Raw genomic sequence first — 8,511 nt, 5'->3', positions numbered from 1 at the left:
AAAAAACACATATATCCAAATAAATAATTATACATGGTTTAAAAATATAAACAATAAAACTATAATAAAGAGATATATATTAATATGTATAATATAAAATAAAGAGCATATATCACATACTGAGTTTTGACAGTAAAGAGTCACATATTTAAGTAAACACGTTGTGCAAGATACGCATTTTTTTACATAAACGTTTTGGCCATTTTATCCAACTTCAGTATGATGTTAAAGAAAGAGAAATATGATACGAAACGCATTAACAAGTTAATTATATCTGCATGTAATAACAATAGAGCATTAATATAAACATTTTTTATATAATTTAAACGAATGTTATCGACATTGAAACTTATGACGTTAATTATTGCGAAAAAATGCTAATATATTTATTAAATTTACTAAAACGCTAATATTGTAATAAAAAGCTGATAATATCCGTGTTGTTTAGAATTTTGTAAATTCCCTTTCTTCTAATATTAAATTCACGTTGTTATGACTATTCGTGTTAATGTCGTTGTTAAGACTCAATTTCCGAACTGTATTTAATTTCAACAAACGAAGATTACAACAATAATTAAAACGACGAAGTCAATATTTGTGGATGGAGAATGGCAGAATTTGACATTATAAAAACGATATGATGTGCTCATCACATATACGTATAAATATATTTTTCTGATTATCTATCTAGTAACCTAATAAGGTTTGTCAGGTTTTTATTATAAACCTATTCAGGTTCCTTCAAAAGTTGCGTTACGTGCCTGAGGTAAAACTGGACAAAAGGGAAGCAGCCGCCGATGACCTTGACCTTGACATATGTTGTCAAGGTCATGACCCCCGAGTGACCTTGAACAAATTTCAGTCGTCGGTCGTCCTTTGTTAAGAAGTTATTAACAAAAAGAGTTTGAAAAATAAAATCTCTTTTCTACTACGCGAAACAAAAATTCTCTGCTTTAAGATTTATTTTACGATTTTCCACGCTAAGCGACTCTCACGCCCTCCTCCCCCTTTCTACATTAGGGGCGTACAACTTTCACGCGAAGCGATTCAGAATTGTACAGTCTAAAGTGAAGACAAAACAATTCTTTGTCTGAAAGGCATATACCACGAACACCAGATAACAGTGGCGATTATTTCAAATCCTTTATTAAATACATGGAATTAAAAATAAACGTTTCGGTCCCAATCGGACCATCTTCAGTATTAAACGTACTATTGAAATAATTAGACATGATCCTATCATATGCAACATAATTATACAATTTAGTTAAGCCGTCAATCTTACTTAAAAATAACTTCTAGTCATATAATTTTTAGCATCTGTCATTACATAAAAAAATTTTTTTCCTATTTTCTCCTAAAAACGGAAGTCATGAATTTTTTCTTTTCCCGTCACTTATGCTTCACATTTTGCTAATCTCCTTTGTCACATCAAAAAATCCTTGTTGCATCACACAGAGTTACCAAATTCTATCAAATTTTTTAATCTTTAATAGTCAAAAACTAAATAAAAATGTAATTATTTCCTTACCACATACCTGTGCGATTATGTTAATTTAACGTTACTTCCTTATCACATACCTGTGCGATTATGTTAATTTAACGTTACCAGTCATTTCTTTCTTAATACATTGCAGCTTAGCATAAAATCAATGATAGAACGCAAACTTCCTGATTCTAATAACAGCACTATTATTAATACAAATAAAACAATTAAAACTGTTATAATCTTAAAACGCACCTATGTTCCACTATCTCATAATCCAGTTCATAACGTCAATTCGGATAACTTTCAGTATCATTCAAATTGTAGTGACAAACTAACATCTCAACGTACATCTCAAACTTATATAAATCGTAAACAAGTGGAGAGGGAAACCGTTATATGTAAGAGATATTTAACAAAGGAAAATATGATTCTGGAAATTTCTCTGTGTCTGTCTGCTTGTTCAAGCCGTTAATTTGTCTTTTTATACTAATCATCTCTGACATGAGTCTTTTATGAAAGAATAGCTCTGTGTCAAGTATTTGAATATTTTTCCAATCTAAATTATGTCCTAATTTCACTTGGTGATCCGAAACAACCGAACGAGTATCCTTTGTTTTCTTAATGTCAGCTTTATGTTCTTTTATCCTAGTACCTAATTTCCTTTTTGTCTGACCTACATATGTTGAATCACAATTTGTGCAATTAATTTTATTACACCACTTGAGAATTTCCATTTCTTCTAGTTTGTCCTTACCTAATTTAATAACTGAAATTAAGGTGTTAATCGGTTTATATGCTACCTTATAATTATTTTTGTCTGCAATGCGCTTGAATTTTTCCGAAATGTTCTGTATGTAAAGTATTGTAAAATATTTTTTTATTAAATCACTATCCTCTATTTCTTTGTTAAAATTCTTGTTATTATACAAATTCTTTCTTTTCGATAAAGTTTTTATTCTATAATTTATAGTAGAGAATATTATGTTCAACGGATAACCGTTCATAAGCAAAACATTAATTAAGTTTTCTATGTTCCTACTATGATAATCCGGATGTGAAAGAAAAAGAATTCTATCAAATTGACTTATGATAACACCTCTCTTATGTTCATCCGGGTGATGCGATTTGTAACTCAAATACCTTCCCGAATTCGTCGGTTTTTTATAATTATTAAATTTGACACAGCCCTCCTCAACTCTGATCGTAACATCCAAAAAATTTACAGAACCATCATCCTTCTCTTCTACACTAAATTTCAATTTATTATGATACGAGTTAAACGAACCTAGAACGTCGTCAATCCGGTCATATGGCAATGCGATCAAAATATCGTCAACATACCGATAATAAACCGGAACAACAGCATTCAAATTGTTAAGAATATCTTCTTCCAAATCCTGGATTACAAGATTAGCCAATATGGGAGACAGTGGAGATCCCATTGGCATGCCAAAAATTTGTTTAAAATACTGGTTATCGAATTTAAAATATGTCGAATTAAGGATTAATGAGACAGCCTTTAGAAATTCATTTTTCGGAATATCAGTATTTTTTGATAAATCATTCCATCTTATATTTATACTTTTTATCACTAATTCCTCCGGAATGTTAGTATACATAGAAATAATGTCAAACGAAACTAATTTATAATTTGCATCTAATGACATAGGGGAGATCGGGGTATTCTTGGACACACTTTTATTTTGTCCGGAAACTCTAAAAAAAATTGCTTTTTCTCAAAATTTCTAAGCTTGATTTTGTGGTACGATAAATAACCTTTCTTTTGGTACCAGCAATTTGACCTAATTGTTTAAAATTGTACACTCTGTATCAGTTGGCGCAAAAAACTGGTTTTTGAGATTTTCAAAAATCTCGGGGTATTATTGGACAGTTTTGTAAATCGATAAAAAATGAAAATTATTGCTGGAAAACGTTTATTTGTTAATGAAAAGGAAAGAATATATTATAATGAATAAAATAAAGTGAAAAATATCGATGAAAATAGATTTCTCCTTTTTGGCATAATAACGCGGCATTCTGTCAAACAAAATTTAAACGGACCAAAAAACGATTAGAAATTGCCGAAAAACTAATGCTTTGTTGAAATTATGCATGAAAAATCACTTATACGCATCAAACACACGAAGTTATGTTGTGAACTGTCAAGAAAAACTGTGAAGTGTCCAATAATACCCCGGACGCTCATTTTTACAACATGTCGGCGTACCATATAAGTAATACAATGCAAATTTCTTACAAAACTCTTATATGCGTCGAAAGCTTAAAGTTCAAAGAATATTATAAATATATTTACCTGACTTGGTTCGTCGAAAAATGTTGTCAAAATGAACAAAACACTAAGTGAAAAAAACACTTTACAAACATCAAAATTCTGTTTGCTATGATAGCGAGGTAACAATGCGTCAAAACAAGTCAAGTGCTCAATAGAAAATGAGATTATGATGAGACGAGTCGATGCTAGTTGGTGGAGATCCCAAACGTTACAAACGGGAAAAATATCGCGCTGTCCAACAATACCCCGTGTCCAATAATACCCCGACCTCCCCTACCATTTATTTTATTAACAAGGTCCCAACTTTTTATGTAACTAAAACCTTTATTTACACTTTTATCTATAATTTGTTTTAGATACGTAGCTAACGGGTACAATGGGCTATTAATACAACTCACGATCATTCTCAGAGGATTTCCTTCCTTGTGAATCTTTGGCATACCATACGATCTAGATGCTGTTTCATCCGTAACATTAAGTTTTTTATACGCAGATTGTTCTATGTATTCCTTGTTTTTCCATCGGTTCAACAGTATGTGTATTTGGTTAGTTAACATTTTTATCGGATTTTTTAAAATAATAATATACGTTTCATTATCTGATAACTTAGCATGCATTTTTTCTTTATATTCACCTAAATTCATAATAACTGTAGAGTTGCCTTTATCAGCTTTTGTAATTAGAATATCTTTGTAATCATCTACAAATTTCTTAACTTCCTTCATTCCGTTATTTAAAATTAAATTATCTTGTATCGAGTTAATATAAGATAATTTTTTCAATGCCTGAATGCAATCATTCCTAATCGAATTTCTCTACTCTATTAATATTATATTCGATATGTTTAATAAATTCCAAAATCACTTTATCATTATCCATTTTATTATTAGGTAGGTTAAATTTTTGTCCCAATTGTAATATAATTTTAACATTCTCCGGTATTTCTATGTTACTCAAGTTAATAAGCCAATTGTCATTGATATTCTTTAAAGAAAACTTATCTTCAAATTTCAATGGCTCAATATCAACTTGAAATACATTTCGTATAATCGTATTGTCTATTTTATTAGTAGAAATCTTTTCAATATACGAAGGAATGAATTCAGTATTCGAATTTACAGATTTTGACCACAATATATTAAATTTTATCGGTTTTATTTTCTCCCGTTTCTATCGTTCTGTAACTCTTCTTCTAAGTTAACTAATTTTTTATTAATTCTATTATTTTTTATACGCCACATTCTATTAACTGCAAATTCTTGATGACGGAAAAAGGAGAATGACAAATATTCAGGCAACGCGCTCATAACTAATCTGTGATGCTTAAATAATTCATTTTTTAAGTGACTTAAATGTTTATATGCATCTTGTAACTCTATTCTAGTCATTTTAAATATAAAGTTGTGTTTTAATCTACTCATTTTATATCTAGAAGTTTTAAATTCTATATTTGCTTGATAATTTTTAATTCCTTGTAGATGTACTGGAATTAGTTGTTCTTTAAGACATGTTTTTAAGAAAGATATTTTTAGTCTTACATTTGTGGCGGTCTATTTGACACCACATACATATTTCGAACAACCCGAACGAAGTAAACTTCATGCGGATGCATTTGTTTCCAAGACCTACTTGAAGAGATTCGGAAAAAATTAATTTCTCAAGAAATTAATAGAAGGCGCATTTCGGTAGATCTTCTCGTATTCTGAAAAACTCTGAACGGCTATATAAAGGCATGGCCAACGGCTTGATTTCGTCTCTTGCAACATACTGCAAGAGTACCATCCTTTTTGTGGTGTAACCTGTCTCTCGTCAATCACGGATTATTCCCTGGTGGAAGAAATCTTCCTCAGCGAGATCCAGCGAGCCGTTACAGTTTCAAGAGGCTATACCGAGTAATCCAACGGCAACTAAGCAACAGGGCGAATCAACATCCCCTCCAGTGATCTGGCGACTATTTAAGGTGGACAATTCTTCGCCGGTCCTCACAAGACCTCCGAGCTTCCTCCTGGCCGGTAACGACCTGAGGGTTAGGAGACCGCTGTCTCCCAGTTATCCGGTACCACCGCCGCTCCTGTCTCCGCTACCAAAATCTCCGAGTGACTTCTCTACGCAGACCCTGCCTGTTCCTAGAGTTCATCGAGGAACGCTGAGCCGACCTACCGTAGTTCACCGAGAAACGCAGAGCGACTTAACATCACAGAAACAAACATCTACACCACCAGGATCACCAGCTAGCTACACACCACCAGGATCACCAACTAGCTACACACCACCAGACTCACCTCCTGGATCCTACTCTCTCGACCTTTCACGCAGAAGACTCTGGGGACCTAAGAGATTCACTCAGACAAAACCGACAATCTCTTATAGAGAAAGAATTATATAGTTTTTGTCATAAACGGCCCTTTTCAGGGCCATATAAATTGTAAACATAAAAACGGTCCTTTTCAGGACCAATTAATTTATAGAAAGTTAAATAAATTTTATCAAACGAACACGCTACCATAAACCCTTCACATTAATATTATGTCGCATTAATTTAATACATCGTTTTAATAAAATAAATATAATAAAAACTCTCGAAATTGTCAAAATAAAACCATAAAAAGGGAGCTAATGAGAGTATAGTCGCTGATCGTTTTGCGATGAATAAGTTTATTAGTTAATTAGCATCCATACGTTTCGGCATCCATTCGAGCCATTATCAGTGCATCTTAGACTTAAAATTAATATTGTCGTTTTAATATTAAACAAGTTTGAACACCAAAATAAATTCTAATAAATTCGAAAAACGAACCTGTTGAACGCATGTTAATGCTAAAGTGAAGACTTCCATGGAACGTAGCAATAATATTGAATTATACTATACTAGCATATCTCTTGTTTTCATTCTTTCAATTACATGCCTTAGGTACACTCATTCACAATGAGTACAGATGTGTAGTGTTGTGTCGACGATAACGGACAATTGGAACGCAACTTACGTCGCCGTGTGCATGAAAGTGTCTAGGGATATTGCAATTGGAAAACACTCATAATCGGCTTGACTACTTTGAAGTTAGGAACGTTTCATTCACTCATCTGCCTTATACTTAGAGGCGTTCAAAATGTCATAACTTCTGGCGCAAGCTCGGCTGAAAAATTAGAAGTGCGAACTCTATTAGGCTTGAGCATCTGTCCAATCTGAAGCTCGATACGGCTTATGAAGTGTTGAATCGAGACAGTCAATGTTTTTTGAAATCGATATTATAAAAACAATAGCATCGCATGAATATAAGATGTGTTCAAAAAGATGTTATTACTGTTATTAATGCTGTTGTGCCGCTGTACGGCACGGGTTCGGGATCCACTTAGGACTCGGGGGAGTTTACACAAATAAGCACTTTCTGTAGTTTGGTTTAGTAAATATATATCACTTTTATTTCTATACGATACAAGTTATATTGATTTACACTCTCACTTCACGTTTCGTACCCGCGTCGCGCTATAAGTACGGCAATGCTTCGGACGTCGCGACGCGTTATGCTTAAATTGCTTGACCGAATTTCTGACCGGCGACTGCAGATAGGGTCGCGTTTATATTTGATATTTTGGGGGTCAGCCTTGGGCCGTCCGCGCTGATCCGTCAGCGTTCCGCTTATCGGACGAGGCCGCGTAAACATCTGAATTAACGTTTTCTTTTGTTCCGAGTTTATTTCCCTTCAGGGTCGTCTTTTAAATTAATTTTATTGTTTATCTTATTTTAAATAATATGGTTTCGTTCGTGTAAGCTAAACACGTATCGTGGCGCAATGGTCACTTGTGCAATATCGCACTCGTGACAATGCTATTGACGCGTGTTACAGTATGCGTGTTATCTCAAGATGGACATAACATTCCAAATTTTTATATACCAACAAAATTTTGCAATAATACGTTACGTTAAAACCGATTGATGCATTCTTTTAACATCATTAAAGACTTAACTGAAAAGTAAATAAATAAAAATAGTAAAAAGACAAGTAATATATAAAACGTATTACGGTTTAAATAACTTCTTTCAGTAAGTTTACATAAAACAGTATAAAAAGATAAGCTTTTACTGATTTTGTATTTTAATAATTAAATAATATTTTTATAAGCAGAATTTATTTACATAAAAAAATATATTATTAAATATAATATTCCTAAAAAATATATTATTTTATTTAGAAAATATATCATTATATTTTATATATAGGTACATCGGGTCAAATATTTTCTAATTCATAATTTTTAATATAAAATTTATAATTTATTTACGTAAATGTTTTTATCGTTTACACTGAAAACATGAAATCTTCGTGTTTATTTGTTATTTATCGTCTTTTGTTGTGATTTTTCCATTTGTCTGAAATCTTTCTCGAGATTTTTGAATTTCTCAGAATTTTTCATATTGTACAGATAAAAATATCTTTATTATTAGTTTGTTTGAGTTTTATCTTCTGACTATATTGTGTATTTAGTACATAGAAAATGTTATTAAATAAGAAAGACATAATTTATTTGGAATCGGAAAGTGGTAATTTAAGGTTGATGCCAAAGACGTCGAAGTCTGTTAATAAAAACTCAAGTAACCATTCGAATAATTTTAAAGTAAGTTTTAATTATAATAAATAATTAGGTATATCTACATATTTTTACTATTATGTTGTTTATATTACCCCAGAGAGCACAGAATATTTATAAAATATTTACAAAATATTTGTAT

Source organism: Trachymyrmex cornetzi, unplaced genomic scaffold (assembly GCF_001594075.2).
Source record: "Trachymyrmex cornetzi isolate Tcor2-1 unplaced genomic scaffold, Tcor1.1 scaffold938, whole genome shotgun sequence".
In the NCBI taxonomy this organism is placed as follows: Eukaryota; Metazoa; Arthropoda; class Insecta; order Hymenoptera; family Formicidae; genus Trachymyrmex; species Trachymyrmex cornetzi.
Note: the sequence above shows the minus strand (reverse complement) of the source record.